General features: G+C 41.8%; 1 protein-coding gene and 1 long non-coding RNA gene across 3 annotated transcripts in view; one reads left to right on the top strand and one right to left on the bottom strand.

Annotated features, from left to right (window-relative positions):
• The window catches only part of AHCYL2 (adenosylhomocysteinase like 2), a 242444-nt gene that overhangs the window by 203086 nt on the left and 19793 nt on the right, over nt 1-19565 (bottom strand). The gene's annotated exons all lie outside the window — the stretch shown is intronic.
• LOC123376347 lies at nt 6413-17394 on the top strand. The gene is made up of 3 exons (XR_006581756.1): nt 6413-6428; nt 14234-14276; nt 16928-17394. It is a non-coding gene; the product is annotated as an uncharacterized LOC123376347 (long non-coding RNA).

Raw genomic sequence — 19565 nt, 5'->3', positions numbered from 1 at the left:
TGATGGGAGAGAACAGCTGCACGTTATTCAGAGAAAAACAGTATTGCCATCATTTCAACTCCATAGGAAATAGACGCAAGAACCAGTTGGCAAAGCAAAAGCTCACGACACTCTCAAAACTAGCAGTTGCCCTTGGTGCTGGGGTATTAAATTGCTGCAGCAGCATGACGTTATGTAAGTGAAGGATATGAATGAATGCAGCAAACATAGGCACAGTCTTACTTCTCAAGGAGGCCTATTTTATTTATAATGGTTGCCAAGGTTACTTTAATTCCATCATAGCTCCAAGTAGTGTCTCAGTTCAAACCTCCACACCACTGATCAGGAATCTTGCATAATATTAGCACTGAATAACCCAATTTAAACAAACTTTAAATCCTTGGTTATTACAGAGAATGTTGAGGCAAATTAAGGATACTGTTTTGCTCTGGGGATTGCTACTGTTGCATGTTTCCCCCATCAGTTTTGCTTTACTCTTACCCATACAAAAGTATCCAGCTAGACCCAGTCCAAACTAGGTCAGACCCACGTTAGGTAAAAGAGAATTTAGGGATTGTTTTAGCATGGTTTCCTTTCTTCACAGTTTAATAGGCATGACACTAAAGGCTGCCAAGGGGAATGTCTATTGCACAGTTTAATTAGCCAAGTTCTAGGAAAAATATTCTTAACATTATCCTCTAAAAACAGTTGTAGTTTGTAAAGTTATGATCCAAGAAGACAGGGCCAAGGAGACTCCCTGAGATCTGCAGCAGTCTGCATCTTAGCCTCACTGTTCTACAAAACCAGAAAACAGTAGTAATCTAACTAGCTCAGTCTATATTCCTCCTAGGATCCAAATGCAAAACTTAAGTTTATGACAACAATTAAGTTTAGGACAAGTTATTTGTCCTATATATTCTATAAGTTAGGGTATTTGCATGTCATGGGTGGAGGAGGATTAAGGAGAAATTCCCCTCTCTACTCTCTTTCAAATAGCGGGAATAACATTTTAGAAGTGGGGTGCACAGGAAGATGGGGTTTATCTCTTGGTTTATTTCAGCTACTAATCCAGTCCATTACTGGTTCAGAAGCCAAAAACCAAATACAATCTTGCCCCTACTAAAATTAAGATGTTAGCTTTCTGCCTCCTTTTTCATATCATTGCCACCCTCCCTTTCTTAGATTCCCTACCTCAACCTTTACTCCTGTCTCTCCCTGACTCACTCAGAAGTCCACATTCCTCTGACTGAGCCTATAATGCTGCTTCTTCAACCAGCCTGAAACCATGACTGAAGGACGAGAGAGCTGCCTCTGAAGAATCGCTATCCTTTGCTGGCATTTAACATAAAGGACCGGACTTGGTTTGGCACTAATGCTGCCACGAGATATGCATCACAAACAAAAGGGAAGTAGGACATGATAGCTTCTCCATTCCTCCCTCACCCAGCATGATACAGAAGTAGCTCCTTTCTTCAGGAGCATCAAAATGGAACTGACATGACCCTGAAGTCCTCTCCCATGTCGATGCAGAAGAGGTCAAATTTCTCTTCCAAACTCTGAATGCCCCAGTGGCAGCACAAGATCATTTCTGTGATGTTTCTATATAAAACATTTTTCCAATGCCCCAAAAGAATCAGCAGAAACTGATCCTGATGGCATCCCCTTTGCCACACTTGCTCCTGCAGAAAGCATCTTGGTAACTGTGGTATGATCCTGCATCATATTTAATTCACATTTTTAAAAAGTTTTCTATTGTTTGTAAATGCTCACTTAAAGATAAGAGTAGCTGCAATATCCATTTTACGCACAGTATATAGAGTCCTCCGGATCCTGAAATTACCAGCATGGCCCTCAACTGACTTAAAGTTGGGCACCCTTAACCTATCCTGTATTACTCTGCATTTCCAAGGAACTCGTTTCACTTGTAATCCTTGAGCACCAAACCTGAATGATTTTCAGTAATATTAAGCCAATTTTCTACAGCCTCTCAAAACTACATTTTTAATTGGCTCACATATAGAACCTCATCACATGGATCAACAGTTGGATGAAGAACTAAGTGAAAGGTTATGACAAAACACTGAAGTGGTGATGGGAGAGCCACAAGAGTGTGTGTTGAACAGATCTGATCTCATTTAACACCTTCAATGAATGGATTTAGAAGAATAAAAATACCATATAAATGGACTACACAGATAACACTAATTTGGGAGGCATTACAAACTCCAACAAGGCCAGAGGAGTTACATAACAGGGAATGACCCTGTTCTGGCTGAAAGATAAGCTAGTGTCCCAACAGGCGTCTCCCCCTCACCCTAGGTGCTATCATTCCAATGCAGAAGCCTAATTTATTCTATTCCTACTATGCTCATCTCTGTGGTATCTAAATACCTTACAAAATTACATAGTCATCAAAAATCTGGTGTGGTGTGGCATTATACCCACTTTTTTTTCCACTATACTTGAGTTTTTGTGGGGTTTTTTTGGTCTCTTATTCATCTCACTCATCGTTTGCTGATTCTGTTACTCTAATAGGAGGCTGTGGTTAATGTAAAAAATGCTAAGGTGAAGCAATGAGTCTTTTCTTTCAGCCTGAACTAGAAAGATTCATTATCTCACTCAGAGTATTGTAACATTACTTAACGTAAGTGACTTGAAACCCACCCTGTGAAAAATCCTGATTCTGAGCTGCAATTCTCATGGCATTAGTCTTAGTGGCAGAAAGTTTGATCACATCATCCATTAGAGCCTAAGGAAAAGACCATGGAAGCACCAGTGACACAGCAGTTTGTTCACAAACCCCTAGAATCAGATTAAGACTTTAATGTCATTTGATATCAGGGATTCCAAGCTTCCAGGTGCTGTACAGAATTGGTCTTGGTTCTAACAGTTTGAGATATTAGCAACCACTAACATCAGATTATAATTTAAAAGTGGAAAGCAGGATGGTAATCAGAATAATGTGATTTTACTGTTCTAGATCTTCTGATCCAATGATAAAAACAAATGGACACCACTTGATGACTGGAATTCTCAACATTTTTTTCTAACCCTACTAGTTCAAAATATATAGGGACTTTAACACAAGTCATTATTTATTTTGTTTTATACACATTCATTGGAATAGTTTTGCTCTTTTGGCACTGATCCAAAGCTATAGGTTTCATGACTATGCAAATGACACACTTAAAAAGCAACAAAGGGTTCTGTGGCACCTTATAGACTAACAGACGTATTGGAGCATAAGTTTTCATGGACCCACTTGTCAGACACTTTTTTTTTTTTTACCATACTTCCACAGAGAAAAAAAAAATCACCTGCTAATCCTTAGTACACCAGGCTACACGCATCTCTGTTTTATCTGCTTCCCTTCAAACTATTTGACAAGACTGACAAAGCGATGCCTACAATTAAAATAACATCAAATAAGAGTGGCCACGACAACACGTAAAAGGCAAGCATTTCTTTCTTCCCATTGCTGCCAGTATGCCACACAACAAGACTCAATCAGTTCACTCTAGAGCTTTGACAGACAGGTTAGTCACTGGACTCCTCACTACTCCTCCAAGTGACCTGAAAATATCACACCATAAAGAATCCAGCCACCATGGCATACAAACACACAAAGGAAAAACACAGATCCACCATGAGTCTCTGCTTCTTGACATTTTCACTCCATTCCTCACTCAGATTTTCAGGATTCAACACATCCTTATGTGCAGAAGCAAAAAACCAGGAATAGGCAGTGGGATTATATACCAGTTACAATACACAGTATTAAATTCCCTTCATTTTCAGGTCAGTGTGACAGTGACTCAGACAGTAAATGCCTGGTTCAAAAGTGTATGTAACCCAGCATTAAGGGTCTGTGGCTCACAGATCGTCATAGCTGAATCAGGCAAAGTAAGTAACCAGGGACTTAGAAATCAGCTCCAAAAAGAAAACTAAAAGCACCATTAGGGTTAGAAGTTATGCCCAGGAGCCAGCAGTTCTAAAACCCTAAGTGCCAGACAGTGGACGCTATTAAATCTGTCTGTTGGACTGATTTGCTGGATTCTTCACTTAACTCCTGGCTCATTTAAAACCTACCACCATGGCAAAAGCATCACTGTAATATCTGGGCTTTAAAATCAGTTGAGTAGAAGGAAAATTCAAAAGGCAGTTTCTCTTATGTCACTGAAGTCTTGTGAACGTCTCATTTTCTCAGTATGCATAATACATGGCAAGCACAAGTATCCACCTTGTAGACTACAGAGCGTGAAATAAGCTGCAGTTTGCTTGCTAAACACTTACTGCTTCTCAGTCTGTTTGCTTGACCTTGCCAGGTAGCTTAGCATAGACCAAAAACTGATTTTACAAAATTACTGCCCCATAAGAGTCTCAGAGGAAATATGAGCAAGTAAAGAAACCACGTAAAAATACTTTGCACTTACACAGCACTTTTGGCCAGAGAAACTCAAAGCCCTCACAACCATTACACTGCAGTACAAATGTAGCCTTTTACTAAATATCCCTGTACCCACATCCCAACAACAGGATTTTGTGTTTCTAGAAAGAAGTAAAATACAGTTTGTTACCTCAATCTGAAAAACTCAAAATACCAACAATGGGTTCCAAGACTTTCATGGAAACCCATTACAGATGAACACCACATACAACATGTACTCTAAAATGCAAAAACAGAAAGCTATGATACCAAAAACAGAGCAGCCCAGTACTGATTGAAACTGAGGAGATTTTTGAACTACGATAGTAATAATATGCATCTCTTCCAAGGATGTTGAAGCTCTTTGCAAATATTAATCCTGACAACATCCCTCTAAAATAGGTATTATTCCATTTTACTATTATTATATGGAGATATACCTATCTCATAGAACTGGAAAGGACCTTGGAAGGTCATTGAGTCCAGTCCCCTGCCTTCACTAGCAGGACCAAGTACCATCCCTGACAGATTTTTGCCCCAGATCCCTAAATGGCCCCCTCAAGGATTGAACTCACAACCCTGGGTTTAGCAGGCCAATGCTCAAGCCACTGAGCTATTCCTCCCCCCTTTACAAATGGGAAAACTGATGCCCACCCCAGGGCTGCCCAGAGGATTCAGGGGGCCTGGGGAAAAGCAATTTTGGGGGCCCTCTCCAAAAAAAAAAAGTTGCAATACTATAGAATACTATATTCTCATGGGGGCCCCTGTGGGGCCCGGGGCAAATTGCCACACATGCCCCCCCGGCCAGTCCTGGCCCACCCAGCCTGTCTTGAAGAGAACCCGAGCAGATGTCCTCACCCCAGCAAGGAAAAAGAATATCAAACCTCAGACAGCAAGTTTCTAGGTCATGTTACCTTGACAGACCAGTGGAAAAGTTCACTGAACAAAACAGGCACTAACATGATCTGCTATAGGAAGTTTTCCCAAAATAAATGGCCCTTGAGTTTTAAGTCTCATAGCAACAGCCTATTTCATGAATCCTACAGTTTTATGAGCGATAAAGTGCTGCTCACATCCTACCTTGTGACAGGAGTAAAAAATAAGTGTATTCGGATAAGACAAATCCATACTCCCCCTTTTGCTATTTGTTTTCACATATTTGCTTTTTTGAATGAACATGGAAAAGATGACAGCCCAGGAGACTGAAGTTCTCTTACCTTGTCAACACCTACTTTTCCTATGGTACCTTATGCATGGCATGAAAAACACAATGGACACCTACAAACCCAAATATGAGGCCATCTACTCTGGATGGAAAATACCAACAACCCAAGCCCCTAAAGCCACTCCCTCTTCAATTTAACATCATAAAACTTTTGCACATAATAAACAGTACATATTACCATAAACTTTCTATTTAATTGCACATAAAAAGCTACATTAAAAGAATGTTCAGGTTGCAAGACAAGCACTCCGAAGTTAGGAAATCTAGGCCCCCCACTGTGCATTATGATACAGTCTTTGATGATATACTATTTTTTCCCAAAAACCCTTTCCTCATTCAGTGCACAGGACAGACTATGCTCTGAGAATGTATTAGGGTTGACTAATTGTAGTGAAACATGCTGTGCTGGCAAACCACACACGTGTTTATTACATTTACTCCTGGCTTAAGGTAAAGCAATGCTCAGGTTATTGATTAAGCACAGACTAGGCAATAGCGCACGTAGCCCCTCCAATAGCTCACGTAGCCCCTTCACCAATTATGATATATTGCACAAAGGGAGATGGCTATGGGTGAACCAATCAATATGTTACAAGTAACTATGATCTCATGCTCTTTGTTCTAATTACTAATAAAAACCCAGCTCAAGAGAACTCGGGACGCCTGCTTAACAAACCTCTTGACTCCGTGTCTCCTTGATCCCAACATCTGGTGACCCCGACGTGATACACCGGATCCCGAGGACCCCTGCTCATCCGACTGGAATAGTCTAGGTGCACCCGCTGGAAACAGCCACTCGTGAGTATGGGGAGCGATTTATCAGTGCCACAAAAGGCTCATGCTAAGGAATTATTTAAGCTCATTGAGGGGAGCGGTTGCCCAGCGGTTACGCTGCGGCATGTAGAGGATTTTGTTAAGGAAATAGAATGCCAATGCCCCTGGTATCCCGAAGAGGGGTCCCTGCAGCAAGCAGATTGGCAAAAGATAGGAACACAGCTCTTTGAGAAACCTAGAGCAGCAGTACAGCACCTGCTCATGTGGCAGCGCTGTACTGAGGCAGTGGGAAAACTGGGGCCACAGGCGTCTCTCACTGCCGCCCCGCTTCTCGCGCTGACGACACCGCCTCCGTACCCGCGAGTGCTACCACCTGTAGTAAGAGGAGAGGCCCTAAGATATAAACCTTGGTATCAGAGGCCTGGTATGAGGCCTGAGGCCTGAACTAAAGTAATGGTCAAGACTTTGCTAACATAAAGCAAAGTTAAGCTGTGAGCCAGAGGCAGGCCCTGCTCACAGGAGCTGGCAAGGAAAGGGCTGATGCTGCAAGAAGATCAGTACCTTTTAGGTACGTAACATTCACATACTTGCACATTCCACACAGATAACAAGGAACAGGCTGGCCCATCCCAATGACAGGGGCAAAAGGGTAAAATGATGAATAGAGTTGTTTTGTTCGAACCAACATGTACAAGGTAGAAGGCGTCACCTTAATACGTAGAAGGGTTGTAACTTGCTACGTAGAGAGGTTGTACCTCAATACGTCAGGTGTGATGTGTAACTTGTTTGTATCGGTGTATAAGAATGCATCCCTGGGGAGGTGCCTTTGTCCGGCCGTAGGGGGAGTGGAAAGTCCCGCCACTAAGCCGGGTCCTTGCCAAGAGGCACTTTCTCGTAGTATGCCCTGAATTAGGCTAAGAAACCTACAGGGAACTGCAATTGTGTCCGAGGTCGCAATAAACCTAGCCCGATGTGGCTTTGCATCTTACTGGACTCTGTGGTCATTGGGGATTCTCGTCGGGTCTGCTGTGTCAGCTTCTGCAGAGCTGGGGCAGCACACAGAGGGACTCACACACGCAGCCGAGTGATATCAACAAGGAGACAGCAGAGCACCACACCGGTACCGCTCTGACAACACTGGTGACCCCGACCGCTGATCTGGTGAGTAAGCGAGCCTGCCGTGGTAAGAATCGCAATCCAACATGGCAGCAAACCTCGAGCTAGGAAACCCCCTTATCCCCTCCCTTTTCAGCCCCACGGAGTTTGATAACTCCTGGACCCGCTGGATTGCCAGTAAAGGGGGTCCTTATGAATTTAAAAAAGAGAGTGGGGAAACATGGACTGGCATATGTAGAGCGACGGTACAGACCGAGGCTCTGAGAAATAGTAATAAAAGTAAAAAAGCAGTGAAATGGCTTAAACAGCATGCTGGCATGCTGGCCAAACAAGTAACAGTAACAAAGAAAGAGTTAAAAGAATCAAAAGAAGCTACACAGCCCTGGAATGCTCCCACGCCCCTTGCAGGGTGGCAAGCAGCCCAGAAACAACCAGTACAGGAACAGAATGAAACACTGGAAACAGCTGTAAGAAACTTACAAAAAATACATGTGCCGTCCCCTGTTATAAATATTGGTGGTAAACAGCAGGCTTCAGGTAGCTACCCTGTGCCTGAAGAATGGGGACAGAAATGGAAAAAGGTGGCCCTAGTAAAATTAAAACATGAAACAGGGTCCACTGCATTGCAACCATCACCTTATGATAAAAGCCGGGTTCCAGTTAAACTTAAACCGGAACCTAGACTGGTGCCTGTCAGAACGGAACAAGTAAGTGCACAGAAGGAAAGAGTAGCAAACAATACTCTCACTGAATTGGTAAATCAAATGAAGGAAAAAATGGAACAGTTCACAGAGCACATTAGGAGACAGGAGCTGCGACTCGATCGCAGGGGAGTGAATAAAAAAGAATTTCAAAGTAAAAAACTGAAATTAAGCGGATTGACACCTAGAATTGATGCATTAACACATGGAGCTGCCCAAAAACAGTTAACTGCAGCAAAAAAGGGCACTCCCACTATCCATTTGGCATGCACACAAAAGCAACAGAAACTGGGGGAACAAATTCACGTTTTACAAGAGCAGGTAACTACCCCCAATCTCCTCTCAGAGCCAGGATAAAAACCAGGGGCGCAATTCCCAACTGTGCAGGTTTCCAATTGCTTTGACCCATGGAACCACACTCGCGCTCATATCTAAAAATATAACCTTGTTTCTTAAATATTTGTACATACCAATTAAGTTTTGTCCTTTATATGTTAGGACAGTTTGCTAAATTTGTCTCAGTTTGCTAAACTTGCTGCTGATGCTTGTACTTTCAAATACCTTAATACAGTTAATCTCTCTTGGCTCAGGTCTTGCTACCTTCCTAGGAAGAGCTAGGTTGCTCTTCACCCCCCTCCTTCCCCCCCTTCCCCCCTCCCCCCCGCCTCTCCTCACTTCGGCTCTCTTTTTGTTTTAAAAGTTAAGTTATAGTTTTTACAAAAACCTCCAAAAAATAAAGCAATTGAAAACAGAACAAAACAAAAACAAAAAGAAAACAAAGTAAAAACTTTAAATCCAGTAAATTAATTATTTTAACCCTTCAGGAATGCAACAGCTGGAATTATTCCTAACTTTCTTGAAGATATGGTTGCCAAGCAACAAAAATTCACACTCTGCTAACCACAAACCACAAACCACTAACTAATATTTAAAACATGGGCTTTTTTATTTCCATATAGCAGAGTTTTAAAATAAGGTTAAATATAAAGTAATGCAAAATTCCTTGTTAACAAATTAATACAGTACATTTGACAAACAATTTGTTTTTAATCAAATTTATGCTACAAGTTTTAAATAAGGTAATAACATTTTACTTTTTATTTTTGGTTGTGTTATTTTGTATAGTTATGAATAGAATTTTGGTGCCATTTGTTTTTAATTGTAAGTTTGTCCTGTATGTCATGTGTGTGTCTTATGTCTATGTTGTGTGTGTCACGTGACTATTTTTTAAAATTATTTTTATTTTGTTGCAACAAAAGTCAATTTTATACCCTTTTAAAAATATATATAAAATGTGGTACCACAGTATTTTAAGATCATGGTTGGGGTATAATCGTATTATTAACACCAATTTTTTGTGCAAAGTTCAAAAAGGTTTCAGTTACAAATATATGTACATATATTTTTGCCTCAACAAATAATGCAATTGCAAACAAAAATAATTCTCTTTTATCAATCACAGTTTTGTTTTTTAAGTTTTTTTTTAAATTGTTATTCAAAGAAAAAAATGTAAGGGAAAACCTCAACATTAAGGTAAAGATAATATTAACAAAATGTCAATTTCTTGTTTGGGCTTTTTATAAACTTGTTTGCACTTTTAAATATAGTTATAAGAATGTCATAACCAAAATGTTTTAAAATAACAATTTATGCATAAAGCTAACCAAACATTTTCAACAGGTTTCCACCTTTGGCTCCCAAACATAACAGAGCATCATGAAAGTATACCCTCAAATACCCTCAAAGTATTTGCATGTATCTGTATTTAAAATTTATTTTGGTTTAATTTTATAATTGGTTTAATTTTATATGCTTTTCTTTGATGTTATGTTATGTTAATGGGATGCAATGGTTGTTAAGGTTTGTGTTTCTAAACAGTTAACAAGTGTGAAGTTGGTATCACAAGCAAATTAACTCTAAAAAGCTAGTTAAAATTATGTTACTAACTCTTTTGCTGAAACAAAGTGTTTAGCAAGGGAAAGCAATACACCTTCTTATGGAAGATTGTGAGCATTTATTTTAGCTGTTAAGCATTATATTTACTATGAAATATTAGTAATGCACCTCAAATGAAAATGAATGTCTATACAACAATTGCAAAAGTATAGCTTGTGTTATAAAAGACTCGGTCCCTATTACATTGTTCTTATTACATTGTAAACAAAGTAAGTTAAAACTGTGTATTAAGTTTGGGTTATTGAAAACAAAAAAACAACAACAACAAAAACCTTTACTGTTAACTAACAAAAGTTGTTTAAGTTGCATCCCACAGACCAAAGACACCAGAAAATATCACACTCTGAAGACACCAGTTCATATCTGTATACAGTGAAGAAACCCCCAAGCATCAAGAAAAGAAAAATGAAGTGTTTTATAAATAAGAGACTGGTCAATTACACCTCTATCTACAATATATGGACAATTAATTTAACAATCAGCTAAAAACCACTAGCTGGACCAAAAAAAAAAAAACTGTCATTTAATTTCAACTTGGTTACTGTGTAAAAACAACTGTATTATTGCTGTACTACTGTATTATCACTGTACTGCTATATTATTGCTGTACTACTGTATTATTATCGTGCTGCTGTATTATTGCTGTATTGTGTGATTGATGTACAATATGTATAACCTTGCTAAATTGTTTTAACCAACACACAGGTAAAAATCAACAAATGAATAGCAGCAAACAACATGAAGACTAGGAAAAAACAAATTGGTAAAAAAACTAAGTTACGTAGTAACTACAAATTGGGTAAACAAATTGCCTGTTAGTACCAGTCATAATTTGGGTCAGTAACACTGCATCCTAACTGAGGCACTTGTTATTCAAAACAATCTTGTTCAGTGTCTGGGTACCAATATTAAATCCTGACACAGCAATATTTGATAAAGTGGTTACTGTCCATTCAGTAGGTTATCTGGAAGACAGCATCCATAAGAAACAACTGGATCTACATCAACCAATGGAACACAGAAGATACCCACTTCTGTTTCCTGCCCAGTAAAGCTGACCAGAGGGTGACAACCAGTTTAAGGATAACCTATAATATGAATGGACAGTACATGTAGTAACTAATTACAATATATTTATATATAAAGGCCTCAGTGGTAGTGTCACTACTCCAAATTTCTGTTTTATTTCTTATATACATAGCGGTGTGGGACACACTATCACAATCCCTATCCCAGTATTTTAAAACACTCAGCCTACTACTAATAATGAAAGAAATAGTCACTAAAATTGCCCTAATAAGAGTGTGTTTCTATCTGTGTCACAAAAGTAAAAGGGCCAAAGTACACTAGCAAATTGAAAAAACATGGTTATGCTTGGATATAAGGTGGTGTCATATGTACACATACATACTATACATATATGCCCATACACACTACAAATATATATGCCATATCCATATAATTCATATATATTAATTATTTGGCAGTGCCTCTAAGGCTCAATCATAATATTACATTCCTCAGTCATGGTCCCGGGCCTAACATTCCCAGGCCCACCATAAGGGACAAAAAATAATTGGATAATAAAGTCTGTCTAATAGTCGTACGAGGGAATGTGCAGACTAAAAAGACAGATGGGGCATGAGTGTGTGGATGGTAAAATAAGGTAACCACATAACAGTGTTTAGCCCACTGGGTTATCTTTAGTCCATGCATTATGCTTTTCCGGGATGATGGGTAAACATCCTCCCCATAAAAAGACAAAAAGTGGGGGAATGTAGTAAGAGGAGAGGCCCTAAGATATAAACCTTGGTATCAGAGGCCTGGTATGAGGCCTGAGGCCTGAACTAAAGTAATGGTCAAGACTTTGCTAACATAAAGCAAAGTTAAGCTGTGAGCCAGAGGCAGGCCCTGCTCACAGGAGCTGGCAAGGAAAGGGCTGATGCTGCAAGAAGATCAGTACCTTTTAGGTACGTAACATTCACATACTTGCACATTCCACACAGATAACAAGGAACAGGCTGGCCCATCCCAATGACAGGGGCAAAAGGGTAAAATGATGAATAGAGTTGTTTTGTTCGAACCAACATGTACAAGGTAGAAGGCGTCACCTTAATACGTAGAAGGGTTGTAACTTGCTACGTAGAGAGGTTGTACCTCAATACGTCAGGTGTGATGTGTAACTTGTTTGTATCGGTGTATAAGAATGCATCCCTGGGGAGGTGCCTTTGTCCGGCCGTAGGGGGAGTGGAAAGTCCCGCCACTAAGCCGGGTCCTTGCCAAGAGGCACTTTCTCGTAGTATGCCCTGAATTAGGCTAAGAAACCTACAGGGAACTGCAATTGTGTCCGAGGTCGCAATAAACCTAGCCCGATGTGGCTTTGCATCTTACTGGACTCTGTGGTCATTGGGGATTCTCGTCGGGTCTGCTGTGTCAGCTTCTGCAGAGCTGGGGCAGCACACAGAGGGACTCACACACGCAGCCGAGTGATATCAACAAGGAGACAGCAGAGCACCACACCGGTACCGCTCTGACAACACCACCAGCACCTGCGGTGTCGGATACGGGGCAGCGGCCCTCGGATCCCTCCGTTAATAAAGGAACTGATCAGCCTTGTTTCCGGGGGAATCGTGGGGGCTGCGTCCGGGCGGCGGTTGCGTTGGCGCGTGAGACGGGGGAATTGAGTTTGGAGGAAGAACATCAGTGGGAGGGAGAGTTGCCCATGTTAATGCCTATAGCGGCAGGAGTCGATGCACAGGGCAATGCCGTCAGAGAGTGGACGGCGCTACCGTATACAGTACTGAGGGAAGTGAGAAAAGCTATCACGGAGACAGGCATCAGGTCTAATTTCGTGGCAGGCATCTTAGAAGGAATTGGAAATGGCTACATTATGGCTCCACAAGATTGGAAAGACTTATTTCGTATGGTGCTGACCCCCGCCCAGTATATGGTGTGGGACAGTGAGTTTAGGTTAGCTGCTGTGGGATACTCAACCCCAGCTGCCACGCCTGACCAGATTTATGGAGCAGGCCAATTTAGCACTATAGAGGGACAGTTGGAGTTAGACCCAGATACATATATTCGTACTAAACTTAGTGTTATGAGAGCTTTCAGAAGGGTTCCTGTAAGTGGGAAACCAACTAGGTCTTTCACAGCCACCCGGCAGCAGCCTACAGAGCCGTATCCGCAGTTCATAGATAGGCTCAAGGAAGCAGTACAGCGGCAGGTCGATAACGAGGAGGCACAGACAGAGATTTTACAGCGACTGGCCTATGAGCAGGCTAATGCTGATTGCAAGAAGGTACTGCAATCTATAATACATCGCCCCTCGTACACTTTAGCGGACATGATTCAGGCTTGCGCGGATGTCGGTAGTCAAACCCATGCTATGGCTCTTTTGGCGGGGGCTATCAGACAAGGTAATAAACCAGCAGGAAATTGTTTTAATTGCAAAAAACCGGGACACTTTAAAAGCCAGTGTAGGGCACCCGGAGGGGGAGCACATAAAGGAAGGCCCCAGGAAGGGGGTAGGCCCTCCAAAAAATGTCCTAAATGCAACAAGGGGTATCATTGGGCAAATCAATGTCGATCAGGACTAGGGCAGGGAAACCAGTGATCGGGCCCTCCCCGGGCCCCAGAAAAACAACGGGGGCGGAAGAATTGACTAGAGCACAACCGGCAACGACCGGCAGTGCTGGAATAGACTTGTATAATCAAGAAGAAAAATCCTCATTCTTACCGGGGGAAGTTCTTTTAATGCCTACTCAATTAAAAGGGCCCCTTCCTGAAGGGACGGTGGGCATTATACTCCCTCGGTCATCAGCAAGTAAACAAGGAATTATGATAGTTCCAGGAGTGATTGATGCTGATTATCAGGGAAAAATATATGTTCAGTATTGGAGTCACCTGCCTTTTACTTTAAGACGAGGGGACTCCTGGGCACAAATGATACTGTTGCCATATGAGCTCCCTGGAGAAAAATCACAGGTAACACGTACAGGAGGCTTTGGATCCACCCGTACTGAAGGCGACAGCGACTCTTCCTTTCACCCACAGGTGGCGGCGTTGGTACACCGAATATCCCTGCACAAACCTCAACGTAAGTATAACCTCCAAGGTAAGTGGCTGACCGGTTTGTTGGACACAGGGGCGGATGTTTCTGTCATAGCTGAAAAGGATTGGGAACCTAAATGGCCCTCTGAGATAGCCCCTGCGGTATTTGGGGTAGGAGGAAGCCAAGCATCTAAAAAGAGCTCTCAATGGTTACCGGTAAAATCCCAGGAACAAGGTCCCATAATAGCATATATTCAACCCTGCATATTGCCTTTACAGTTTAACATTTGGGGAAGAGATTTGTTAGAACAGATAGGGGCAAAACTGGTTTTGGAAGATGAGTAAGCCTCAGGCTCTTCCGTTACAGTGGAAAACTGATAAACCAGTCTGGGTAGAACAATGGCCATTACCTAAAGACAAATTAGAAGCTTTGCAGCAATTAGTTGAGCAACAATTAAAAGATGGACACATTGAGCATACTACAAGCCCGTACAATACTCCTGTTTTTGTAATTAAGAAAAAATCAGGAAAATGGAGGCTCCTTCACGATTTGAGGGAAATTAATAAAATACTAGAACCAATGGGCCCCCTGCAGTGTGGCCTCCCCAATCCAAATTTAATCCCTTATGACTACCAGGTAGCAATAATTGATTTAAAGGATTGTTTCTTTACAATACCGTTACAGGAAAAGGATAGAAAGTATTTTGCATTCACAGTGCCAGTCCTGAACAACGCCCAACCCACAACACGTTATCATTGGAAAGTGTTACCCCAGGGCATGTTAAATAGCCCTACCATGTGTCAGTATTTTGTAAACACTGCTCTTCAACCTTTCAGAAATAAGTTCAAACAGCTACTTGTATACCATTATATGGACGATATCTTAATAGCCGGTAGGCCCCTACCCACCACATGGAAAAGTGAGTTAACGGATATCTTAAGTCAATCGGGTCTGGTAGTAGCCCCGGAAAAAATACAGGAATCCGAACCTTTTCAATATTTAGGTCATAAAATGCTTGCAGCATACTCCATGCCCATACTTCCAAAACTTACCTTGCCAAACAAATTAACATATGTAGTACTACAGCAAATTCTGGGATCCATAAATTGGATAAGACCGTATTACAAGATTCCCACTTCTATGCTAACTCCACTGTTTAATGCCCTAAAATTAGGAAAGCAACCGGGAGACATAATATCACTAACAAACGAACAACGGGAGGTAGTGCATAAGGTCAACGAAGCCATGGCAGAAAGGTGGGTAGATAGAGCAGTACCTGACGTGCCCCCGTCCTTAATCATTCTTGGGGACACTAAGCAATTCATGGGGGCATTACTTCAACATACAAGTGAGAGAGAATTTATCCTCGAGTGGATGTATTTACCACACACACACAAAAACACACTCGTCCCATTGTCTGGAATGTTTGCTCAATTAATCACTAAAGGACGCAATCGCGCACTAAACTTGTTTGCCATGGATTTAGTAAACATTATTATCCCCATCCCCATCGCCACCTGGGAAGTTGCATGTATGCACTCGGAGGAGGTGCAAATAGCCCTAGCCAATTATGTTGGGTCCGTAACTTACCATACTCCCAAGGATCCTCGTCTCCAAGTTGCTCAGCATATTCCACTGAAAGTATTTTACTTGGTATCTCCCGTTCCCATACAAGAAGCTCTTACCATTTTCACCGATGGTGGCCCCTCCAGAGGGGTGGTCGCTTGGAAGAAAAATGACCAGTGGAAATCCCAGTTTACCTTACCGCAACGCTCTCCTCAGCGTGCGGAGCTAGCTGCGTTAATTCTTGCCTTTAACACATTTTCTGATCAACCGGTTAACCTCATAACAGACAGTTTGTATGCTGCAAATGTTGTTAGTAATATTGCTTCTAGTTGTGTTACTGCATCTTTGGATAATAATTTGCTTGGTTTATTTCTTTCCCTACAACTGATATTATGTCACCGACGACATCTATTTTTTATCGCACATGTTAGAAGTCATCAGCCTTTCCCCGGAGAAATCTCGCAAGGCAATGCCTATGCTGATAACGCCTTAAAGGCTTTCCCCTGCTCTCCTATGGAAAGTCACTCCTTACATCACCAAACTGCTAGGGCATTGGCCAAGCAATTTTCCATACCACTATCTGATGCACAAGCGATTATTCAGCAGTGCCCTGAGTGTACTGGAAACCTCGCAGGACCCGCTATCGGGGTAAATCCTCGGGGGCTAGGTGCAAACCAATTGTGGCAAATGGACGTCACTCGGTTCCCACCATTAGCTCCCTGGTCCTATTTGCATGTAGTCATAGACACTTATTCTGGATATATATGGGCAACGCCACAAAAAGGGGAAAAAGCCAAACACGTCTGTAATCACCTCATTCGTTCCTTTGCAGTGATGGGAAAGCCATCAGCTTTAAAAACTGACAACGGCCCAGCCTATTGCTCTTCAGCGATGGCAGCGTTCTGCACGCGATGGGGAATCACGCATACCTTTGGCATCCCATACAATTCCCAAGGACAAGCCATTGTAGAACGAGCTAATCGCACATTAAAAACTGCCCTCCTGCGGCAAAAACAGAAAGGGGGAATTGTCCCCAGCAGCCTGACAGAAAAGGAAGAATGGCTGGCTCAAGTACTGTTTACACTCAATCATTTAAATCTATTACCTTTCAATTCTCAATTTTTCACCAGGGCACAACGGCATTATCAGACGACCGAAGTTCTTCCTGCTCCAAAGGTAACCTATCGTCAGCTACCTGGCCCGGAGTGGAGCGGACCTGTGCCACTAATCACCTGGGGGCGCGGTTACGCAGCTGTATCAACACCAAGCGGCCCGCTCTGGGTACCTGCACGATACGTTCGACCATACAAGGATGGCGTGGCATCAGGGACTGAGCAACCCCATCCCTGACTTCAACATACACTTATATGATGAACAAGGAAAAGTAACAACGGGCCGAAAACGAGGGGGCCAGCGAAATGCACCTGCCACATGGGGCCAAGTAAAGAACCTAGCTAATCAGGCTGAACAACTGTTGGAAAAAACAGGACAAGAGAAAACGGCAGAGAACTATATGATGGCATTAATAGCCTCCTTAAATGCCAATTCTGTACTTTTGTTAACAATAATTATTTTCAGTTTAACTACTGTCCCTACGGAAGGGGGGCCAATAATGACTGGGGGGGTTCATCTTAATATATGGGAGGTATTTGCAAAGACTTTAAACCAAAGTACCTTCTGCTTAACGGAGCAGAGGGCGGTGGGGGAGGTGCTAAAATTATGCCTGCAAATTGCTTAAAAACAAAAAGGGGGAGGTGTAGTGAAACATGCTGTGCTGGCAAACCACACACGTGTTTATTACATTTACTCCTGGCTTAAGGTAAAGCAATGCTCAGGTTATTGATTAAGCACAGACTAGGCAATAGCGCACGTAGCCCCTCCAATAGCTCACGTAGCCCCTTCACCAATTATGATATATTGCACAAAGGGAGATGGCTATGGGTGAACCAATCAATATGTTACAAGTAACTATGATCTCATGCTCTTTGTTCTAATTACTAATAAAAACCCAGCTCAAGAGAGCTCGGGACGCCTGCTTAACAAACCTCTTGACTCCGTGTCTCCTTGATCCCAACAACTAATGAAGGAGGGTGTTGTCTAGTAGGATCCCTGCTTCACTTGTTGCAGAAGCTGAAAAGTATGTAGTGAATAAAGCAGGGTTGCTGGAAGAGAAAGGATGGTTTTATGGTTAAGGCAGTTCAAGGCTTCCCTTGGGAAATAAATTCAATCCTTGCCTCTATCACAGACTTTCTATGTGATTCTGGGCAAGTCACTTGGACCAAACTATCATGTGATCCTCTATTTCTGGGTGCCCAACTTGAAACCCTGAAGTCTGATTTGCAGAAGTGCTGAGGACTCTCAGCAGCAACTGAAGTCAATGAGAGCCATGCTTTGACTATTTAAAATACTCTGGGGAAAAAAAAAAATCAAGCCTCAGGCATCTCAAAATCAGCACCCAAAATTAGCTGACATTTGACCTTAATCTTTGTGTGCCTCTGTGCCTAATCTGTAAAATGAGGATACCACACCTCATCTCACAGGGGTATTGTAAACGTAAAATTAATATTTGTGAAGAACACAAGTTCTATAGTGGACCACAGAAAAGCCCATAAGGAAATTAATTCTGTCTTCAGAGCAAGGTTTGAAAAGTGTGCCAGAGCATGGAGTCAAACATTGAACAATGAGGATAAAACAAAATATTGAATAGCTGCTCACTCCAGTGCGTATCATTCCATCTTGTGCACTGAATGTTGCAGGGACCCTGTGGAAAAAAAATAGCATGTGATCATGCAATTAAGGACTAAGGAGGGTGAACTGCAACTTTAATTCTGGCATTTACTAACTTAAGTGCCTGACTTTGCAACCTTCATAATGTTCCTTAAATGTAGTTTTCCCTGTATGCAATTCGCTAGGTTTTTAAAAAAGCAAACTGGAAAGAAAAAAAAAATTCCATCATGGAATTCATATCCAAACAGATCCATCAGGAGGGTTAGATTCACAACAGACCTCTGTCATCTTACCTAATGGAATAACTGGTAACAGAAGAGGTTAAAGTCATTAATTGGGAATACACACACAATGTGCCAGTGTGTCTTCCCAACACATATATTTGCTGACAGAGGAATATTGAGACTGAGGAATCTTGGGTTCTCCTTCCAGGTTCTGGAAACGCATGCGCTCTGGTGTTTTTTCCCAGAATATGTTCCCCTAATCTTGGTCTTGGAAATAGCTGAACCATTTTCCCTGAAACTTAAAAAAAAACAAAAAAAACCCATCATCATCCCAAGGTAAACACCCAGTATGGAAAATTTCAGCTCAAATGGTTAAAATCTGGGAAAGTTATAAACACTGTTCTCAGTTGGATCTCAGGTAACCTTAATCAGAGGTGGTGCTACCAGCTCCACCTATAATACATTAAAATAACAACAAAAGTACTACATCTCTTTCTTTTCTGATTTCTTCTTTTCCTTCTGAGTTTCACATCACTTTCCTATAACAGATGATGGTGCATCTTTTTCTGCGTTGTCTTTGCTATCCATTTCCTCCCCCCCTCCCCCCCAAGACATTTTCTTTGCCCAAACGTTCTCTGCCTCTCTTTCTCTCTGTTTCTTGACTCTCCTCAAAAAAACCTCTCTCAAGATTTGTTGCTAACTTCTTATCACCCTTCCCCCTCCCATTTCAATTTATTCAGCAGACACCTAAGCCTATTAGCCAAAGACTGATTTGAAAGATAGAGAGCTCCAGTGTCCAAAGGCAAACCCCAAGTGA

This window comes from Mauremys mutica, chromosome 1, assembly GCF_020497125.1.
Source record: "Mauremys mutica isolate MM-2020 ecotype Southern chromosome 1, ASM2049712v1, whole genome shotgun sequence".
Taxonomy (NCBI): domain Eukaryota; kingdom Metazoa; phylum Chordata; order Testudines; family Geoemydidae; genus Mauremys; species Mauremys mutica.
This window is presented reverse-complemented; position numbering and strand designations above follow the sequence as displayed.